General features: G+C 41.7%; 1 protein-coding gene across 8 annotated transcripts in view; it reads right to left on the reverse strand.

Moving 5' to 3' along the window:
* LOC126237282 (stress-activated protein kinase JNK) overlaps nucleotides 1-21,791 on the reverse strand; it is a 1,031,804-nt gene that overhangs the window by 175,891 nt on the left and 834,122 nt on the right. The window contains exon 5 of one of the 8 annotated variants that reach the window (XM_049947223.1): nucleotides 16,836-16,966. The exons of the other annotated variants lie outside the window; for them this stretch is intronic. The gene's annotated coding sequence lies outside the window, so the exon portion shown is untranslated. The remainder of the gene's footprint in view (nucleotides 1-16,835; nucleotides 16,967-21,791) is intronic. 8 annotated transcript variants of the gene reach the window in all.

Below are 21,791 nucleotides of genomic sequence, written 5' to 3' on the forward strand. Positions count from 1 at the left end.
ACTGTTCTAGAGACCTATTCTCACCATTAAAAAAACTTTATCTGACGTAGCGGCGTGTAGTGATTTACAAGAAGACTGGAATAGGAATGATGACTGAGCCACTAGTTTGTTAAAAGTTGTAGAGACTTTAGTTCTATAACCAAAAAAAAATTGGTGGGGGAAGTATTGCTGGCTTGCACCAAGAAAGTTGTATGTTCTGTTCCCTATAGTTTTAACAATTATAGGTTTAGGGATCTATGACAAGTAATCTGGCATGGTGATGAATATTTTTTACCTGCAGGTTAGGGTGCTTTTCTCTACATTATCAGTGACGGGTAGAGGCATAGACACCCATCTAATGGAACAGTGCTGTCGCAACGTGATGGCACTGCGAGAAAATTTGCACAGCTCTGTGACTTGGCTGTGGATATCGAGACCCAGCATTTTTTAAAGTCAAGAAGATGGAAGGAAGCGGTATCACCCCTGAGGTAGCGTCTTACAAGACACGTTTTCAACTGATTACAGCATCCTAAACATCTCACGAAAAGACGAAAACGGCAAATTACGGAGGTTAACGACAGACGTTCTTTCCACGCACCATTCATGAACGGTATAGAGACAGACACTAGCAGCAGCGGAGGAAAATACGCCTAACGACTGCTAGGAGTGACACACTGCGTCCCTGTTCATTACGACAGTAAAACTTAAACGACAGGAGAGCCATCTACTGCAATTGGATCTTCATTTCATGGGTGATGCACTCATCGACCATCATTCTCTCGGAATGAGGGAAAAACGGATCAACTGTGAAAGAACCATGGGATGTGAATTTCGTAAACCTTTGAAAACCTAGAAAGGCCTTTTGTCACGTAGAATTAATGTTGTTTCCGGTGTAGATGCTGTGCCAACGAGCTACTAAATTGATTAAATGGATTACATCTGTATAAGGCATCAATGGGTTAGCACAGAGATTTTAGTCAACTGCTAACGAGAGCGTTAGAATCACCCTGCAGCTCAAAATTAGTCTGTAGTATCAAATTTGTTTGATACATATTGTGCATTAGGTGGTTTAAGAAAAAGACGCTTTTCCAGGAAGTTTCAAAGCTATCATTACTCGTACAAAGGGATCTCATAGAGGTTTGACTGTAGGGCTGAACAGCAGCATCTTATCTCACCTATCTGCCTCTGGGCATTAGGTGGCCGAGGGATTGCATTGTTAAACATTAAACCATTGGGGTATAAGTGCAATCTTTTTAAATATTAGATTGTGATGGCATTTTTTTTTAATTTGAAGATCCATATTTATGCGTGTCCCCTTTGAAAGTTGGTGAAAAATCAGTAAAATAGCAACGAATTGCTCTTAGTAAAGCATAAATAGTGTTATACATTTGTGTTATTTCCGAACATGTATAGTGGCTGTCACAATACGTTGTTGAAAATATCACTGGGCACGATGCACTACAGAAAACTGCGAAAAAAATGAAACTGAGACTATCAACTGAATGTGTTGTTGCTGCTGCTGCTGCTGCTGCTGCTGCTGCTGCTGCTGACGACAGAGAGGTACAGAGTACAAATTTCAACAATCGTTTCATAATGCTCGGTACCTGATGAGCGGTGGTGTTGGGGCAGGGAACCAACAGGAACACACTACACATGTAGAGGAGGGGGGACACTATTTTTGAGCCGTAAAATATAGTAAATAAGATTAAAAATAAATAATGATAATTAAGATGACAGTTCTCACTTCAGGCTAAAAGCATTTGGACACCCGGGCATACAAAAGTGCAAGGGCATTACTCGGTGACCATCTTGGGTCATAAATTATGGTGCCTTTTTTTAAATGACTGTTATGGTCCATTAATTACTCCCTAACTGAACAAAACACGATCCCATGTGAGCGGTTTGTTTCCATTGGGAGAACAATAGGCCCGTTGTTCCAAGAATGTTGCTAGCCAACTAATAAGACTGTTATAGACCAGGGCCTGGGAACGAGCATCTCTGAAACAGGGAAACTGGTCAGATGTTTGCATTCTACAGTCGTTAGCATTTATGGAAAGTAGATGAAGGACGGTGAAACGACGAAACGATGAAAATATGCTGAAAGTCCACACCTCATCGCAGAACATGGAAGTCGTACGCTTGCAGGATATGTGGAAATCTATGGTGCATATGATGACAGAATTCAGTGCTGGTGCAGTCACTACTGTTTGAGAACACACCAATCGATACACATTGCTGACCACGGGTCTCCACAGCAAAGAACAGGTACGTGTTGCCATGCTGAATCACAGACACCGTCAATTACGGTTCCAATGCGCGTGGGACCATCAAGACTGGGCAGTGTATCAATGGATGCGTTTCACCTGATCTGATGATTCATGTTTTTGCTACATTAGATCGACAGTCATATCGGGGTACACTGTCATTCAGGTCAACGACTGTTCGAAACACATTGCGTCACAGATGCACGCCGATGGGGGCAATATTGAACTATGGAGCACTTTCACCCAAGCTTCCATGACCCTGTGATCATAATCGAAGGCCCAATGACATTAATTCGGACCATCTGCATCCCTTCACGCTTCATGTCTTTCCCAATGGCGACAGCATCTTCCAACAACTTAACGATTCATGTCACAAGACCAGAATAGTGCGAAAGTGGTTTGAAGAGTATGACAATGAACTCACAATGATGATTTGGCCACCAATTTCTCCTGATTTAAATCCCCATGTAAAATACGTTACAGAGCGACAACTTTGTCCCTACACATCACTGGCCCACAATCTTTTTTGACTCTTCATAGACATCTGGTACCATACGACTTCAGAAGCCTACCAATATCTTGCTGAATCCATGTCAAAGGTGGACCAACAAACTATTAAGCAGATGGTTGTAATGTTTTATCTCATCAACGAATAGAATAATCGACCGCGCAAGTACTTGCTCAGCAGCATTATCGTATCTGGAAGCTAGTATATCAGATACGCTGATAGAACTGTGCTGTTATAAATACTAAAATATAAAAATTCATCATCTGAATAATGGATAAGAAAATCTGTCTTTCAAAGACGTTAATATTACCTGACACTAAAGGTCTGTTAGTTTCCCCATGCCCTCTGGACGTCCATGCATTTTACCACGTGTCTACTGGCAATGCTGGGATGTGATCGGTGAGAAGTTCGAGCGTAATCACGATCCTGCCCTCCCCCCTTCGTCTCTTGAGTACTTTGTCACGTTTACTCTCTTGCTCGATTTTGAGAGGACAGGATCGACGTTAACAAAAGATCACCGTGCCCTCTTGGGTACATTAGATGAAATGGAACCTATGTTGTTGTTGTTGTTGTTGCGGTAGTGGTGGTGGTGGTCTTGAGTCCGAAGATTGGCTCGTCATGCTAGTCTGTTTGTGCGTCTCTCTTCATGTCTACATAGCTACTGTTATGTATATCGATTTGAAACTGCCTTCTATAGTCAAACCTGGGCACCCTTCTGTAATTTCCTCTCTCATACTTCACCCCATTACCGAACTGACGACTCCTCCAACGCCTCAGGATGTCCTATGAACCTCCCTCTCTTTTTTAGTCAAGCTGTGACATACGTTTCTTATCCCGCAATCCAATTCAGCAACTTTCCATCATTTATCCGCAGTAACCACCTAACCAGCTTCTATAGTATTAAATTCCCACAGTTTGAATTTCCTTCTTGACTGCACTGTTTACTGTCGAGCGAAGACGCTGTACGGATACCAAGAGAGGCTGAAACGAGAAAACATTTTGTGTACAATAGTCTAACTCCGTAATCTCTTGACAAACAACGGGGCTCTAAGGCTTATTCTACGCCATCTTTTGTAAAACCACAAAGAATTAAACTTTTACATATTTTTGCCCCATCTATCCATTAGACTCTTTTTTTCGAAATGTGTGCTCTGAGGTAAAAGAATACAGTACTCAAAAGAATAGCCGGACGCGGTGTCCGAGCGGTTCTAGGCGCTTCAGTCCGGAACCGCGCGACTGCTACGGTCGCAGGTTCGAATCCTGCCTCGGGCATGGATGTGTGTAATGTCCTTAGGTTAGTTAGGTTTAAGTAGTTCTAAGTTATAGGGGACTGATGACCTCCGATGTAAAGTCCCATAGTGCTCAGAACCATTTGAAACAACTCAAAAGAATAAGGGTAATATGACTTCGAGAGTCTGCGATACTTCATTGAGCGATAATTCAGGATTGGTTATGTTACCAAATTATACCTTTATCTTTTCACAATTAAGAACACAACAAAAAATCATTACATTCTCGATCGTTTACATTTAAAGAACTGATACGCCCGACAGGTGCCGAAAAAAAATTGGAAATAATCATTCATCCCGTCATCCTGGGTGCTTTTCATTGGACTATACCGTGTACGCCCTCCCTGTGCGTGTATCACTGCTTGACACTTACGTGGTATGATTCGTGTGAGTCTACGGAAGTCACCCTGTGGTACCCGTTCCCATTATTCAATGAGAGTCCATGAGAATTCTTGGAGAGTCTTTGGGGGAACACAAAGTAAATATCTCTGGAGTGAGCATTGCGTTCTGCGCATGTTGTCAACATTAAACCAGGATTGTCACGTGTTTGGGACTTCGCTGTGCGTGTGCGCTTTCTGCAGCGTTTGAAGTTTATAATATCAAGCGTTTTTGTTGTGTTTCACCGTTTGTTGATAGTGTAATAGCGATGGTGAATTACTGTTGCTGCTACGGATGCAAAGAAAAATATGTGAAACGAGGGATAGTAACTTTTCTTGGGTACATACCATGTAGCTCTCATTATAGTTATCATATTATTAAGAGACACTGTATATGTTTAAAAATTTCGAGACGCATTATAATTAAGGCTTGATTCTGTAGACCTATTTTTCTACGATTTTATGACTATATAATAGATATTAAGTCTCGCACAAAAGCTTACAAACAATCGCTTCCTCTCGTAAATTTGCTAGTGGAACAGGAAAGGGAATGGTTAGTGTTTCAGCAAATACTATCCTCCAAGCATTTATCAGTGACTTGTCGATTGTGTATATAGATCACGCAGTCTACTATTTATTTAATAAACTGGTAGCAAGTACGTAAAATGCGTTAAATAAATACTTCAAAGTGTCACCAGTAAGAAAAATTGTGCTTTAGGTCGCAAAAACGAGAAAATAAATATGCAGCAATAGCAGAAAAAAAGGACAAATTAGCAGGGATATAATCGCTAAAGTGTGGCAAATTCGGTATTTTTCGGACACTTGCAAAAGTGTACTAGCGTACTGCCAAGTCGTTTTGCAAGACTATCACTGCAAAAATGTACGTAAGGCTCCGTAATACTATAAAGTGCCGTATCATACCGAAAACTACCAAAAATCGAGTGTATCTGAACTGTGACACCTAACGCAAAGAAGCAGGATGTAATATCACTTGCCCTTAAAAGTTGCGTAGCTGGTTTATTCCCGGTATCAAATGGATACTGTTAAAATGTCTGCGCAATATATATATATATATATATATATATATATATATATATATATATATATATATATATATATATATATATATATATATAAATAAATAATCCACGACACGTTCGAAAAGAATCCATCTGTACTGGGGATGTAGTGACATTCTAAATATACGGGGCGCTATACGGACAAACACACGAAGTCCCGAGATCACGTGACCAGGCCGGCAATGTATGTTGACAACACAAAATCTGTTCTGCGCATGTGAATACTCACTCCAGAGATATTTACTCTATGGGGGAACACGATGACCACGAACACGTCTGTCAACCATGTTCCACATATGCACGCCAGCCATCCCGTTACTTCAATGTACAGGCTTCGCACGACATCCCTGCTGATGCTCGCCACATAGGCCCTGGCATCGTATGCAGCAGCCACCACTAGGCCACCACCGTATGCCGCAGACACCAATGATCCAACGGATGCGTTCGATGTACTGTCTGGCGGTAAGCCGACCATAGACAATGGTAAGATCCATATGGTTGTCAAAACTGAAGCCTTCCCACAACAGAATCTTGGAAATTTGTCGATTTCCTGGACAATATTTGGCATGTACGGCTCACCACGGATCCGCGCACACGAACACGCCCAGCACATTGCGTCAGAGGATATCTGAAGTCGTCTGTGAATAATACGTTCTGCCAGTGACAAAGATGCCAGTTTCCATGGGAATGGTAGTAGTGAAAGTGAAGCAGAAGGGAAAGTGAGTTGCAAGATGTTATCGTGTCAAGCGGGGTACTTTAACAGGACGTCTGGGTCGTTAGGTCCCTTCTCATAAACTTTCCATTGCAATCTGATCGAATTACCTAAAGATAAACAGGCAACTGCACTCTTTTTTAGATCAGAGAATAACCGGGAGGCTAAAGCCTTAAGGGAAACCTTGACTAAAGCAATAAATCATAGATTCGACAAAATAAAAGTTAAAGCAATAAGGAATACAGCAAACACACTAAGTCTTGAAACTGAGACACAAGCAGAGAAGAGGAAGACCATTGAAAAAAACATCAAACTTAAGAGACATTCGATGCAAAGAACGTAGAAAACTGAGACCACTACTGGCAGTACACAACGTTCCAACAACACCTACATATTATGAGTTTCTAGAAAAACTATTTGAAATAAATCTCTGCGAACACACCACGGAAGAGGAATTTCAAGAAAAAGTAAAAATACGATTCAAAACAAGTCCGCACGGGAAATCAACGGGAAATAATATTGCAGAGATGACGCCAAGGGTCAGATTACTGTTATTACGGTGGGATAGGGTGTACATACAATTTGAATCGTTACGGATTAGGGACTGTGTGTGTGTGTGTGTGTGTGTGTGTGTGCGCGCGCAAAAGTTCCTAAACTGTTGGGACTTCGGCCATTCGTCGAAAAGGTGTGACAGGGAAGCTATCTGCGGGAAATGTGCGAAACCTAGTCACAAAAAATTCGAATGTTATGAAGAACCAAGTGTTGGCTGTATTCCTTGCAAGAACTGGAGAACAACAAGTAACAAAGCTGGGAGGACTAGACTGCCCTACTTAAAAAACTCCACGAAAGACAAATAGAAAAAAAACGGAGTATGACATCACCAACAATGTCAACTAGCACACACCAAAACAAAAGCAATGAGACAACAAAACGTTATGGAAATTTTGGTATGGATACGAATACGAATATCAACACCGGAAATGTACAGATGTCCTCTCAACAAAACAATGAGCATCCCACGTAGCAGAAGCAAACATAAGTTCGAATGGTTCAAATGGCTCTGAGCACTATGGGACTCAACTGCTGAGGTCATAAGTCCCCTAGAACTTAGAACTACTTAAACCTAACTAACCTAAGGACAACACACACATCCATGCCCGAGGCAGGATTCGAATCTGCGACCGTAGCGGTCGCGCGGTTCCAGACTGTAGCGCCAGAACCGCTCGGCCACCAGCGGCCGGCCAAACATAAGTCACTAGCAACCAAAACAACAGCGTGGCGATTTGCAGTAGCCTGGAGGCAACAACTTGGGCTGCTGCTGACCACAGACTCTCCAATGGACATGAATCCCCTCAATAGTCGTTACGTCGTAGAAGAAAATATTTTAGCCTAACAGATTACATCGACGATGCTAGTCTCTGCGGCGCCATGGACTATAATGTGGCGAGTCACATCAAACACGAACTTTTCCAGTGGGCAACACTCCAAATGGCGACCTTTCTTAGAGTGAAGAATTGCAAGAGCCATCAGTAAAGAAGACGTTAAAAACAACACACTACATTCAACAAATACATATAAAAATGATAGATATCCGAGACACGGTCAAGCCATCAAGAACGGGGTCACGACACAAACGAAACACCAGTACACCTGGACACATCGAAACAACATAAACGTACATTAATTCTTCCGTCACCAGAGGACAGGTTACCGCATAATGAAATAAGTACAGAAAAATATTAACATGTAATATCAAAATGTATGTCACATTCATATTTTTCTCGAAACCATACATGCAAACTGTACGTTTCATCCACCGTGGGAACACACATGAAAAGACATTTCAGGTGCACGAAACAATTATCAAAGTGAAACAAACGCAAACAGGAAACTTCAAACAACAAAAAGTGACCAATACCGTGTGGCTACTAATCACAACATTAACACACAAAAAGTCCACACTGTAAAACCACAGTCTTCAACCGACGATACACCACATCGCACGAAACACGAAGCTACATCAAGAGTTAAGCGCCACGATCCAGTACATCAGACAGAGATACAAAGCTTTGAAGTAAGAAATAAGATAGCGTACACTTACATCGAAGAGAACAAGCGCCTAAGTCGACTGGAAAAGAAAGGAGTTTTTCAAACTGCACTAAGGCTAGTGACACGACTGAGTCATCCACTGGGCGACAGTACATACTACCCCACGACTGAACAGAAAGAAAGAATGATTCTACGAACCGAAAACCGACCAACATACAAACTCGAGCTCTGTAATCTTTTGCGCACACCATATGGACGAAGAAACGAAGATCCTAACATTGACAATGTCTACAAGGACCTAGTAAAGGCCCGTGGACGCGTGTACCTTGATCACATACAGAGCGCGCCGTAGTGCTTTGTTTTTACTAAATTCCCGTAATGAAAGTCTTGCAACTAAGCCATATGCTATAGGAAACACGACGGTGGACGAGGGACTTGGCAGGCTGGTGAACGAGGTATGCGCGGACATACATTATCTACAAGAACCGTACACACGAGGCGGAAAAATTCCAGACCTTCCGAAGCGGTACATACAAATCGCAGGCGCAAACAAGGCCATGGCTGCAATCGTTGTAGAAAACCTAACTTGACAGTAAAACAAATAACATAATTATGTACACATCATAGGTTACAGTCGAAATAACTTCAGGCAGGGAAACCTGGATCATCTCGTCGATCTGCTTCCAATACTCATTTGATACAGAGACTTTTGCTAGAGTAATAAAATGAGCTGCACGATTGGCAAATGGCAGACGTCTCTCTTAACAGACATAAATGCTAAGTCAGCCCTCTGGCAGTTTGACAGAAATGACGCCAAGGGGAAATAACAGTCGACGTTATAAATGAATGTTCTTTTCGTTTTAAACAAACCAGGCGAACGCCGACTTATGCGGAAATAATGGAGTAGGCAGCATCATAGACATTTCTCTGGCAAACGGTGCATCATTAACAGAGGAGACGAACTGGCAGATGCTCGATAGGAGAATACTCTGTGATCATAACGCAATAATTGTATAAACTAAAGCAAATACTGACACAGACAACAGCCAAGTACCGCTACACAAAGCAAACTGGCAAAGCTAAGGCAAGCGATTGAAGAGTTCTCTTTATGTGTAATCCAAAGAAACATTAATTCCTGAACTCATGTTCTTACAGACTTCTTAAAGAAAGAGCACAAGATACAGCAATATCTACTGTACGCGACGCATCCAATCAAAGGGCACCATAGCCAGCATCATCAATAAGACTACGAAAGACGCTAGTGATAAAACGATTACATTACCAAAAATCAAAGACAGCGCAGGAAAAAGAAATTAAACTGCAACATTACCATAACGACATAGGAGACAATCTGAATAGCCCTCTTAGATTATTTGCAGATGATGCTGTCATTTACCGCCTTGTCAAGTCATCAGATGACGAAAACGAATTGCAAAATGATTTAGATATCTGTGGTGCGAAAAGTGGCAATTGACCGTGAATAAAAAAAGTGTGAAGTTATTCACATGAGTATTAAAAGAAATCCGCTAAATTTCGATTACGTGATAAGTCACACAAATTTTAAGGCTGTAAATTCAACTAAATACTTAGGGATTACAATTACAAATAACGTAAATTGGAACGATCACATAGATAATGTTGTGGGTACAACAAATCAAAGACTGTGATTCATTGGCAGAACACTTAGAAGGTGCAACAGGTCTACTAAAGAGACTGCTTACACCACACTTGTCCGCCCCATTCTGGAGTATTGCTGTGCGGTGTGGGATCCGCATCAGGTGGGACTGACGGATGACATAGCGAAAGTTCAAAGCAGGGCGGCTCGTTTTGTATGATCGCTATAAATAGGGAAGATAGTGCCAGAGACGTGGTACGTGAGTGGCAGTAGCAATCATTAAAACAAATGCGTTTTTCGTCGCTACGGGATCTTCTCATGAAATTCCAATGACCAATTTTCTCCTCCGATTGCGAAAACATTCTGTTGACACCCGCCTACATAGGGAGAAATGATCATCACGATAAAATAAGAGAAATCAGGGCTCGCACAGAAAAAAACCTTTGGCTTCACTACCTCCAAAAGGCGGAAGCAACCATCATCGGGTAGAGTGGTACTGTTTTCATGTGACTATTGCGCATGGTACTAACAGATTGTGCTCATTCACAGGAGCATACTACAAATATCTGCTGATTTGGTTACGCGAGGCTGTCGAGAGAGAGTGTAGCTGGGAGCTGTCCGTTTGGGCGCTTATGCTCCGTAACAATGCACTCAGCTCATTCTGCATAGGACACGGTCACACACGCTGGCCGGCCGCTGTGGCCGAGCGGTTCTAAGCCTGCAACCGCGCGACCGCTACGGTCGCAGGTTCGAATCCTGCCTCGGGCATGGATGTGTGTGATGTCCTTAGGTTAGTTAAGTTTAAGCAGTTCTAAGTTCTAGGGGACTGATGACCTCAGTCCCATAGTGCTTTGAACCATTTGAACACACGCTGCTTCTTTGGGCTACCATATGTTCTCTTATCCCCCGTGTGCTCCTGGCATGGCACCTAGTGACTTCTTCCTTTTTCCTCCGATGAAGAAATCATTGTGCGATTGTTATTTCCAGAATGACAATAAGGTGATTTTAGAGATGAAACGTTTCCTGAACACACAATATGCAGATAGGTACAAACATGGTCGTCCTCGCTAAGAAAGGTGTGACAGATTGGAGAGTATATATGTGGAGAAGCACTAAAATCATCACCGTTTTATGGTCACATAGCTCGATATTTTGGAGGTGATAGTTAAAAAATTCATCACTACCCTCGTACGTGGACAAGTATAAGGAATTCCCACGCCATCCCAGTTATTTGCCTTACAGTGAAAAAATGATGCAATGTGGATCTGTTTCTGTGGTGACCGCACAAGTAAGTCCTAAGTTTGTCCACGACGGCCGCTAACCTGATTCTAGATAAATCAGTGTATTGTAGTGGTCAGCTGGCTTACTGTCAGCCAGCTGGCGCCGGAGGCGAGTCAGCAAGTGGAAGCAAAGGCGGGAGCGGGCGGCTTGTGCCTTTGAGCTGCGCGCCGCCCCTGCCTGCAAATGTCGCTCTCGTTACGGGCCAACGCGCGCTTCATCTGCGGCATTGTGCTCGGCCAGCTCTCTTGGGGCACCCACCGCTAGAGTGTCAGCCGCAAGGAAATTACGCACTCACCTGTGCCCGCCGAGCACTCTAGCCGCGACCCGGCTTCGCTGGGTAGCCGACCACCACAGGGGCGCATGCCAGTGCCTCTACCCCACATCACGGGAAGGCCCGCACAGAGACGTTGTGCTTTTTAAGACGAAAATGAACTCTTTTACAACAATGCCGATGCTAATAAAGCACATTCCAAACGCCAAGTTTGATTCTAGACTGTCTTCAAATCATCATTTTTCTTCTTCTTCGTCTTCTTCTTCGAATGTCGTCTCCTTATAGAAGGATCTAAATCTACATGACTACTCTGCAATTCACATTTAAGTGCTTGGCAGAGGGTTCGTCGAACCACAATCTCTCTACCATTCCACTCCCGAACAGCGCGCGGGAAAAACGAACACCTAAACCTTTCTGTTCGAGCTCTGATTTCTCTTATTTTATTTTGATGATCATTCCTACCTATGTAGGTTGGGCTCAACAAAATATTTTCGCATTCGGAAGTTCGTGACTGAAATTTCGTTAATAGATCTCGCCGCGACGAAAAACGTCTTTGCTTTAATGACTTCCATCCCAACTCGCGTATCATATCTGCTACACACTCTCCCCTATTACGTGATAATACAAAACGAGCTGCCCTTTTTTGCACCCTTTCGATGTCCTCCGTCAATCCCCCCTTGTTAAGGATCCCACACCGCGCAGCAATATTCTAACAGAAGACGAACGAGTGTAGTGTAAGCTGTCTCTTTAGATGGCAACCATCATGGAGTATTCCTCTCTTCTATTAGTCGTTAGTGAATTTTACAGTCTGTATGATCGTGGTCCACGAAACTCGATTGTTCCCCACCTTTCGTCCACACTTGCGTTGGACATCTTCAGGGATGCTCTTGCTATCGCTTTTGCTACTGCTGAGTCTAAATAAGCCAGGGAAGATGTCCAACGTAACTCTGGACGAAACATCAGGATCAATAAAGTTCATGGACCACAACCATACAACCCGGAAGATTCAGCAGCAACTAACGAAACTCCATGAAAGCCTTCATGATTTTTCTGTGTTTTCCCAGCTGTTCTAATTCGTGTGGAAACATCTAGGATACCACGCCGTTCTAGGAGATTCTGCTACCCTTCTCCGGCCGAACCCATGTTCTCCTCTTTTCCGCTAAAGATGATTTACATTAAACTACACTCTGGTATGATAATATTTGTTTTGTCCTGCGACTATTGGTACTTATATGGCTTCAAGTTTTTTTTATTTTATTTTTTTCATTGGCGGGTAAAATATTTCATCATATATTTTCCCCTGCTGTCCTTAGTTTGCTACGGTACATTCACATTTAAACGCCCCCATCCTGTTTATAGAGGAGGCAGTCTAAATGCTACTCCATATACTCACTCATACAATTAAACAGAGCACTTTATAATTTGCGTACGTTGGAAAAACTGAGTATTGGGCGTATATGTTTGAGTTTTTGAAATACTTTATGTCCGGTCCTAATCCTAGTTTGTGTACCTCTATCATGATCCCAGTTTTCTGCTAACGAGCACTCTAGGTATATGATTCGAGTTGCCACAGCAGTAACACACACTTATTAAAAAAAGAATAATCTACAATTATTTCCACCCGTGAATAGCCTAAATCTCTTATAATAAATGCTGAAACATTTCCCACGAGAAGTATACGGCCAATTCCTTTTCGCGAACTTCCGCAATACAAGCTTGTGCCTCTTCTATAATGATCTCGTCGCTGACGGACGTCAGACCATAATCTTCCCCTCTTCCTTCACTTCTTTCTAATGACCACTTTTTTGAAAAAATTGATATCAATTCTAAGCTCTTCACTAGTAATGCTACTTATGAGGAGTTGAAAGTCTATTATCAGTGGGTAATATCGAGTCATCTCCGTGATGTATGTTGTTTAAACTTGCACTATTCACCCTGGTTCCTTTACCGAGACATCTCCAACTGCATAGCCTCTTCACTGGAGCCGCAATGTTTCCCAGACACAAATTTCTTCACATAAGGAGATAGCGGACGCCTCAGTGATGCGAAATTTGGTGAACAGGGTTGATGTTCCACCGACTCCCGTTGAGGTCTTTCAGCTTTTCCGTTGATAAAGCACTTCTGCGGATACGAACAGTGTCCTAATGAAAGGTGTTTTTTTTTGTGGGGGTGGGGGAGGGGGGGGGGCGTGTAGTTTCAGACAGCGCTCAGGACCGGCTCAAATTCGAGTGAGCTATAATGTAGATAGCACCCCGACCTGCGGTTGTTGTTGACATATCGTCAACAGTGTTTCAGGAACTAGATTCTGCTATCACTATGCTTTTGGTATAGGCCAATCACCAGTAATTCCATACCACACCCCACGAGTAAGGATCACTTCGTAATAGTACAGAAACATTTTACACTCTTACCATCGATATGGTCAAATCTGTCACTTTTTTAACCTGACACCTTTGTGTTTTAAATTAGATATGTAATAGCTAGCATGGAACATTGTGGGGACAGCGACACGTTTTCAAAGCTCATTACTAATGGGGAAGAGACTTCTAGGCCACGTGTTGAACGAACACGTCCTGCACCAAAAAAGCGTGAGAAAAAAATGACCAAAAACAACTCTGATTACAAAAAACTTCACTGTTTACTCTCTACGTAACTATCACTACATACACTATCAGCCATCAGTCACTAGCGTCAAGTATTCACGTAAATCTGCCTGGAGCGTTAAAGTCACACGGTCCCAAAAATACAGTTGCCAACAATTCATAAGTAGTGTTCGCCAGTATGAGAGACTTTATTAAGCTGAGTTAGTAGTGGTGGGTGGCGTGAGCCGAAGAGGACAGGGGGAGAGGGAAGGGGACTGAAAATTTTCAGGCCTTCTCGATGTATTTGTTGCAAATGTACTTATCGAGTAAGTTTCACCATATTTCATCAACCAACAATTCTATGAATTGTTGTGGGGCTTACGCAATGTTACCCGGCGGCATACCTTAGGTGTGTTTTTGTGTAGCGATTTTCTATAGTCAGCAAGAGATTGTCACATATATGTCCAAAAGACTCCACTGGGATGTGATGCAAGAAACGTACAGCGCATTTGATAAATGTAATCTCATAATTCCGAGAGGGCGGATACCAGGCACAGGCAAACGTTAAACGTACTAGCTGAAAAAGAGGCGCTTCGCTTCGTCTTCATTTTCATTTGTTTCTCCCAGCATTCCAGATAACTCGAGAACATTTGAAAGTATAATAAAAATGAACTTTTAAAAAAATCGTAACAATGTTGGTATTTCATGCTAAAAATACTCTCGAATGCCCAACAATACTCTTAAATACTCTTAAAACCACTGCAGTAGTCAAAATTACCCTAATGTAAAATAAACTACTTTCACTCACTTATTCGTTTCTTTATACAACACAGAGAACATTATAAAACATTAGTGAACATTGCAAAACATTCATAAATATTCGAAAACATTAAAGAAAACTCTGGAGTATTCTAAAAGATTTCAGAACATCTGAAAACCTTTCAGAACATTTGAAAACGTTGAAGGACATTCCCGGATAATCTCTAACAGTCTCAGCCACTTCGGCACTCGACTATCGTTTTACCGACTTCCCATTAATATGACCTTCGAGCCCAACCCAAGCATTTTCAAACCGAAACATTCTTCATAGACGAGGGATAGAGAGGTACCATACAATAAAACCCTCATGAGGCTGCAGAGGTGGATTGCGGAATGATAGCGGCACGGAAGGACAAACCGCGCTAACATTTCTTGTATTTTTTGATTACCTCCCTTCACACACATCTCGCATAAAGAACTCGACGGTAAAATCAGATAAATTGTTTTGCGTAAAGAAGAAGCCGGCCGAAGTGGCCGTGCGGTTCTAGGCGCTGCAGTCTGGAACCGCGAGACCGCTACGGTCGCAGGTTCGAATCCTGCCTCGGGCGTGGATGTGTGTGATGTCCTTCGGTTAGTTAGGTTTAACTAGTTCTAAGTTCTAGGGGACTAATGACCTTAGAAGTTGAGTCCCATAGTGTTCAGAGCCATTTGAACCTTTTTTTTTTGCTTAAAGCCGACGAATGGGACAGAGAGAGAGGGAGAGGGGGGGAAGGGAGAGAGAGAGAGAGAGAGAGAGAGAGAGAGAGAGAGAGAGAGAGAGAGAAGATTCAAGCTGATAGTACAGTCGTGCTATCTGTTTGATTCAAGAAGAAAGTAAGTGGTTACACATTCTCTGAATGCTAAGTCATACTCATATTTGTTTGCAAATAAATAAATCATCTGTTTCAGGATGAGCTGCTATCTAGTCCATCTGTTGTGCGTAACTTGAATTTGGGCAGATGATGTGCCACTTATCTTCGACAAGTTTCTGCTTCTGCCGTGTTATGACGATGATGTTTGGTTTGTGGAGCGCTCAACTGCGCGGTCATCAGCGCTCGTACGAAGTTCCAATTTTTACACAGTCCAATTTTTTACACAGTCCAATCTAGCCACTGTCACAAATGCTGATGATTAAATGATGAGGACAACACGAAGACCCAGTCCCTGGGCACAGAAAATCTCCAACCCGGCCGGGAATCGAACCCGGGACCCCACGATCCACAGTCAGCAACGCTAGCCACTAGACCACGAGCTGCGGACTCTGCCGTGTTATGTATGTTAGTTACTCTTTCATCTCAAATTCCAATGAGAGCTAAATTCCACAGATTTCCCACGCAACTACAAATATTAAGATTTACTTTTACTGGTGGATAGATGAGGTGCATTTCATCTCACTCCCTCAGAGACGCTGAAACTAATTCCAATTTCAACAGCCTGCTTCTATATTAAAAATAATAATAATAATAATTTAAATGCACTGCGGAACAGGTCGACAGTCTATGGGCTGTTTTTAGTCATGTCTATACAGAGCACAAAGTATGGCTTCTTTAAAACGTTCGAACAATTAATTATGACATACAGTCCCCCCACCCCCTCCTTATCCCGCCCCCTACTCTCACCCACAAGATATCAAATAATTTTATTACGGGTTCATTTTCGCAAGATACAAGCTGCAAACCCAATTAATTCGAATGACGTTCCTCTGTGCTTTTTTATAACTCGCTACGGGATGCCGCATGGATTAAGAATCACATAACGTAGAGGTTAATAAACTAAATACGCTCGTATTTCAAGAGCTTTGGTGATCTTTATTACGCGTCTATCTGGAATTATGCCCGAAGTGATGAAGATACCAACAATTGTATCTTTAATAAAGATGAGTGAGCGGAAAATAAATAACCGATGCGTGTTGCTGCCGAGCGTGATAACGTAATTCCGTATCGGAGATATTTATATCTAAAAAAAGAGCAGCTTGAAGTGATGTAGCTTAAAAAATGGCTCCTGCTACAGGCTTTGTTATCACAAACATACCATTTTTTACCAAATGACATACGATCTCTCACGTTTTCTCGGCGTGATTTATTAATGGTGTGCTTTCAGGTGTTCAGCCGAGTTACTGATTTCATTTTTATGCCCATAGACTGGTTGGAATCCAAGCACACCTGAAAAAAAAAGACTAGTTAGATCTCGTAATATTGTACAAAATGAAAAAGATCAAACAACTCAGTCGAACAGCCGAAAGCGCATCATTAATCATATCTCTATACATCTCCTTTCTCGGACGGACGTTCATGCACATGTAACGTAAGTGGTATTCTGACTTTTATACCTACCATTCATTGGCCTAACAAACTGTGCCGTTTCTCTATTTTAGATGGTTGCCGCTGTTTCATCTGAACATTTAAATACCTTTATTCCGCATTTAAAATGGGCGATTTTCTTTAGTGTAATGTAAGTAGTTCGTATTCAAGCGGCCTTTCCATAAAATACAGATTACCGCGTCTGTAGTTTATATTTTGTACAGCGAACTGTTGGATGCTCGGTGACAGGTTAATTCCAACGTAAAACCGCCAAAACTGCTGTAAGCTTCTCCGAACACACTGTAGGTTAAAAAATCTAAAGACCAACTGCATAATCACGTTTCTCGTGTCTACTCTTTCAACCCGAGTATGAATCCCTGCTGGATGATGCATTTTTTTTATGAGGCTAGAATGGTGAAAATATGGTTTAGTGGGGAATTGTGTGACGTAACGAGATGAAATCCTGGTCAGATGACGTTTCTCTACATGCATGAGCAGTATGTTACCAGAAATGACATCTAGTTGTCACGTGGTGGTTTGCTTAACGGATGAGTCGGCGCGCGCTGGACGACGAGCGGCTTGCCCACAAGTACACGTGTTCCTGGAGAAGGGGGTGCTTAACGTCACCCCCAGAAGATGTGTTGTCATTGCCTGAGAGGGGGGGGGGGTAGGGGAGGGAAGGGACATGGCCGTTGAGAAACGAGCGAACTGTACGGACTTCAAGAGATATCAGCTCTCAGACAAACTGTAAAAATAACGTGGTTGCATTTTATTCTCTTCACATTAATTATGCTATTTCATGAAGGAATTAAGGTATTCAATGGACAATTATGATACATTAATGGTAAAGTTGATACGGAATTATTGGTTATCAGAACTTCTAATAAGACTAATGGTTCCAGAGCTACGGATGATGTAAAAACATATTTCATTACCGTACTTCGAAGTTAATTATCTCTTTTAACGAAACTGATATGACACTCAGTGAAGTGTCAGCAAACAGATCTCGGTGAGAGCTAACTACACACCAGAATAAAAAATGCTTCTATCATAGCACGAAAAAGGCGAATATGGCATGGGGAGATTTAGGGATGTAAAAAGAAGGGAGCTAGTTATTCCACTTGCCTGACAGCTTTAAAATGTCTTGACATACTAGCGCTTTTTTACCTGTCAATATTAGTATGCAAGTCATGAAATGCAATGCATCGTGTCAAGAAAAGTAACATGATGCATGAATACATGTCGTATGTCACGACACATGCCATCATACAATCCAGCACGGCATTTGTCATGTCGTGCAATATGACACAACCTGTTATTAAAAATTTGGGATGCATGCATCCCCACTCTCGAGTACTTCCTATTGAAGATATATCCCTCTCTCTAGCAGCACATTGCAACTAAAAGGACTCGCTACGCTGTGGAAGCAAAGTTAACTCGAACAAAAGCGCGAAATGTCAATACGTTGCGATTTAAACGTCTTTGAAGCTGCCAGATAAGTTGGAAAGCTAGTTGCCATCTTTTACATCTATAACTCTGTGCAGGAAATATTCGTTTTTTTTGTGCTATGATAGGAGCATTTTTTAATTTGGTTCCCAACTTTCATTCTACCAAATTTTGACATTAAAACGCCGCAGCTTGGCAACCGACGTTGATTTTTTTTCCGAGCGATGACTGATTCGGTATACCTTTTCCCTATTGTCTTTCGAACCATGTTGCTTATATCGTGGCAACGGATACAACTTCCACAGAACAACATGATGACCACTAAGACCCCGCAAATGATCAAACAGCTTGTCAAACTTAACTATGCCTGGTTAATATTTGAGCGTTTACGGTGGTCTTTCACGTGTTTGTCAAAAACAGATCTTGTTTGATGTGTTTGACAGGAATTGTGATCCACGGAAAGTTTGTGACGATGTTTCGCCACGTATGTTCAGTTATTACAACTTATCTCAGTATATCGTTGAGTTTCCACAACCATGGAAACCGCGGTCAAGTATGAAAACGAAACAGCTTTCCCAGGCATATATTATGCATGAAAAGTTTATAAACAAAATCATTATTTAAACGAATACAGTCACATACGAGCGGAAGTGGAATGAAATAACTGAAATCGAAGTTCTCTGGTTCTTCCACGGGCGATGTGGGCTATATGTTCCTAGGCTGCGATATTTTAATGAACTGCCTTAGAGGAATAAGTAGACGAGAATAAATTTTCGCATACTTGATCTTTTTTCTCAATGTGAGGGCGTAGTAACGCTAAACAAGTTATTGAATTTTTCACTGTCCATGAGCACCAAGTTGATGTAATCACCAGGTTCTGAATGAAACATCTCCATTAACAGGTTTTCATCTGTATGTTCCTCTCTCGTTTTAAACCATTCGCTGGACTAGCGTCTTGTTTTCTTCTTTTTTAAACACAATGCCATAGTCAATGACGTCGTTTTTGTGGTCTTCAGTCCAAAGAGTGGTGTGACGCAGCTCTCCATGCTCTATCTGCATTTTTAGATATTGCCACTAAGGCCAAAATACAGCATACACAAAAAGCTTCTGCTTGAAGAGTAAGGTTAAACTGACAAGCTCTCTTGGTACGTGTACGGACGTTTGACACATCCGTGGTTAGATACGAGTGAACTCGGCAGACAAGCTTGCTCCTTTAGGAGAGCCTTAACAAGTTACAAAATTTTTCATCATCCATTGGAAGAAAGCTGATGTAATCATACGGTTCTGAGGGTAATACTTGCTTTAGCAGATATTCATGGTCAAATCTCTCATTTTAAACCATTCCCTGGATCAGAGTCTTCTCCTACTTCTTCTTTAAACACAGTGCCAAATACAGTGCCAAACACACTGTCAAAATACTTACAAAAACGGACAGCCTCCGCTTCGAAGTGGAGTTGAACTGTCAAACGTCGTTTAAATGTGTACTGGCTTGCTCAGCAAATACGTGTCTAGATAAGAGCAATTTTGTCTAACACGTTGATGGTGTACGCGGACATTTAGTTCATTTCTTTGTCTACCTTCTTAAAAACTTGGAACCGAATCGCACAACTTTGAAAAATACATGTGGCTAGCGCAAAAAATTCACAAACAGTTTTTTGTACGTAAAATCCGAATGAAGCTAGATTTTCGAAAGCGATTTTTCAATTTTACTGTAAGAACGCATTTTTATTTGATTTAGTTTGAACCTATACGTACAAATCTAAAGTACAGAACTGGTGCGCTTCAAAAGCCTCCCAGATCAACGTGTTTTCGCTTGTAAAACTCTAACGGTGCACGTACAAGTGGTGCTATTAGCTGAGCATTAATTTCAAGCCAGTTAAAATCTTTTGCAAAAGGAATTAATTGATTCGCGCAATTTGTCTGATTCGTCGTTCAAACCTTGCTTAATATACTGTAACTTAGGTACAATAAGGTAGATGTTCGAATGGCTGTACAAATGGCCGCTGGTCCGAGCTAAACCAAAAACTTTTTATCCTATGTTCCTAGCTCAAATAGGACCCGACCAACAAGATGCCCCCCACCCCAACCGCGATTCTGCCCGTGGCCTTTTCAGACATATTTGTTACAGCGCTTCCGCGCTGTAATATTTACTTGCATTATTAACATGCTTGCTCAGTTACCGGGAAGCCGTCAGTAATTACCATATTTAATTATTATTGAGAAGTTACAACATAATTAACAGAATGTTGCACACAGCAGCATGCTCTAACATTTAGATGACGCTAACTGCGTATTATTACAGTCGTCAATTACGCGAGAACTAGATGCGGTACGTCAATTTTGAGTCGATAACTGCAAAGACGGGAATTTTTCCCTAAGGGAAAACACCCTACTTTTTTTCGTCAGCATACAATTAAGATGTATTTTGAATGTTCCCAGATTCGTACCTTACGCAAATTCTACGAATCACAACTCATACTTGTAGGATATTTAAGTTAACCCTTTTGTGGTTGCTGGGACACATATGTACCACTTATTTTGGGACTTATTTAAAACACTGGGAAGAGAGTTGCATATTTCTGCTCAGTCCTGTCATCTGTTGGCAGCTCTTCTGAACTAGGAAAAAATTGAGGCGCTGAAATTTTCAGTCTATAGAAGGCTGTGACTGTTGCAGTGCGTTGTCGCGTGAGTTTCCGCACCAAAACTTCAATTTCTTGTGTCTCGAGACAGTTTCCGGCGTATTCTTACTACTAAAAATGTCCGACGTAAGTATTTTTGCTATTTTAAATTTCTTAGATATTTACAAATGACAACTCCACTTCCTAAAACGTATTTTACTTCTAAAATATTTTTTTGCGTAGTTACAATTAGTGTGACCCTATAGTTCCTTTATGTTAGGGTGTTGTAGGACTTATATTTCAGAGATACAGCTTTTTTCTGTAACATTTTGTGCTAGTAGAAGTACGGAATGTGGTTTAGACTAAGCCATATTATTGTTACTTTATGCAGAAGCTGCGAGACAGCGAGATCCTGGATTTTTTATTTTCACTGCCAGATAATCCAGAAGAATCGGACATTGAAGCTGATGATGATGATCATCTAGAGGAGCTTTCTTCATCTCATGATCATTTGTCTACTTCAAGCACACCATTAGAAACATGGACACACAATTATATGGAACAGATTGTCAACAACGATGTGCAACTAGATTTGTTGATGGATGAAAACATCAGTGTTGCGA

This window comes from Schistocerca nitens, chromosome 2, assembly GCF_023898315.1.
Source record: "Schistocerca nitens isolate TAMUIC-IGC-003100 chromosome 2, iqSchNite1.1, whole genome shotgun sequence".
In the NCBI taxonomy this organism is placed as follows: Eukaryota; Metazoa; Arthropoda; class Insecta; order Orthoptera; family Acrididae; genus Schistocerca; species Schistocerca nitens.